Source organism: Ornithorhynchus anatinus, chromosome 14, assembly GCF_004115215.2.
Source record: "Ornithorhynchus anatinus isolate Pmale09 chromosome 14, mOrnAna1.pri.v4, whole genome shotgun sequence".
In the NCBI taxonomy this organism is placed as follows: domain Eukaryota; kingdom Metazoa; phylum Chordata; class Mammalia; order Monotremata; family Ornithorhynchidae; genus Ornithorhynchus; species Ornithorhynchus anatinus.
Genome location: NC_041741.1, coordinates 16,549,867 through 16,551,696, shown reverse-complemented (window position 1 = coordinate 16,551,696; position 1,830 = coordinate 16,549,867). Strand labels below are relative to the sequence as shown.

The 1,830-nt window shown below is 41.6% G+C and overlaps 1 non-coding gene across 1 annotated transcript; it reads right to left on the bottom strand.

The window, feature by feature from the left end:
* Positions 1–246: 246 nt before the first annotated feature.
* Positions 247–384, bottom strand: LOC114816794. The gene has a single exon (XR_003764602.1). It is a non-coding gene; the product is annotated as a small nucleolar RNA SNORA7 (small nucleolar RNA).
* Positions 385–1,830: the final 1,446 nt, after the last annotated feature.

The following is a 1,830-nucleotide window of genomic DNA, read 5'->3' as shown; positions in this document are numbered from 1 at the left end:
AGGTTCTAGCTTTGAGCCGTCTGCTCCTGCCTGGTTCTCCTCGGTAGATGATGTAATGCCGGCAATGAGAAGAACCGTGCATCCCTGGAGCCAGTGGCCTCTATGGCTACCAACGAAGTGTTCCCTTATGCCACTAACAAGGCATCGAGAGAGGTAGGGAAAGAAGAGAGACATTCAATACCAGACACCTCCTCTGACAGGAAGTGTTCTAGCTCACCCACTGCTGCCCGGCACGGAGGAGTTTTGACTTGTAGCAGGTGGCCTTCCACTCGCTAGCCACTGCCCAAGTTAGGAATGGAATGGGTAGGCCTCTGCTTGACTCTCCCTCCTGTAGTCGAGACTGGTAGAGTCCTAGAAACCCTCCAGGTGTGTCCCTGAGAGGGGCTTACCTGCTTAGCATGCCCAAAACACTTTTGAAAGCTCAAATTGTTCAGAACCAGGAGTTCCGTTTTGGCCCTCCTGGATGAAGCCTTTCGTAGATATTGATGTCCAGAGAACATTAGTCTGGTCTGGCCAAAACTTGTTATTCATGAAATGATGTTAGTTATTATCCACTCCCCTCTTCGCTTCCAGGTGTTGTCAAATTGCCTGTTCATTATCTAAAGAATACAATCCCCGGTGGTTGCCTGGCCCTTGAGTTCTTCTTTTCTTTTCCCCAACATTTCAATCTATTTTTGAATTCCTGAATACGTGGGCAGGGTTTTATGAAACAACAATCTGAGTATTTGGGGTGTTTTGTAATCTGTCCCTAACATTTCACAAAATTGGATGAAAAGAATAGACCTTAAAAAAAATGTCATGCTTCATTCTTCAGTACATCATTATGCTGTCCTCAAGTGCTTCACAATAAAATAACTGACTAAGGAGTTTGATGAGTGCTCCAGTAAATATAGAAACTTTATGTAAATCCGCTTGTCACATCAGGGGACAAGGAACAGCAGGAAAAATCTGTTTATGCTTTCTTTGATATGAATTGCCATTTTCCCTCAACATCAGATAACGTATTGATTTTAGTATTTCAATTCTTAATTTTCCACAAATCATAAAACCTTAACAACTCCTCCAAAGCCCAAGTGAAACCCAATCAATTTCCTCGGCTCTTTGAATTTGTCCAAATCAAACAACTATTTTATTGGATTTTTCATAGGCAACACATGGCAACACATTTATCCCCAAGATGTTTATGCTTGTTTGAGAGGTTCCACGTACAGTTTAGATAGGCAAAAATTACAGGGAAGTTTAAATGCTTAACCTTCACTACAGATGTAAGCTCCTTGAGGGCAGGGATTACGTCTCCTAACTCTATTGAATGCTCCCAAACACTTAGTACAGTGCTCTGCCCACAGGAAAAATCAATCAATACCATTGATTGATTGACTTTATGCACTTGATATTCGCCCTACCCTCAGCCCCACAGCACTTATGTATATATCTGTAATTCATTTACTTATATTAATGTCTGTCTCCCCCCTCTAGACCGTAAGCTCACTATGGGCAGGGAACGTGTCTACCAACTCTTTTGTATTGTACTTTCTCAAGAGTGTAATACAATATGAACATACAGTAAGCGGTCAATAAATATCATCGACTGATCGATCGGTGCCCTTGCAATACGTGAGTAGCCCTGTGAACGCTATCCGCATTCTGCTTGCTCAAGGAAAACTATTCTACCGAAGTGAATTTTCTTTAGTAAGACTGGGTACTGAAAAAGTTCACTTTATATTTTATGCATTATGCAATAATGTGGACACTTTATTTTGAGAGGAAATGGCAGCCGTAGGAAACTGCCTCCATAAAATTTCATTTAAGGGAGCTCGGTTTTTTTCATTT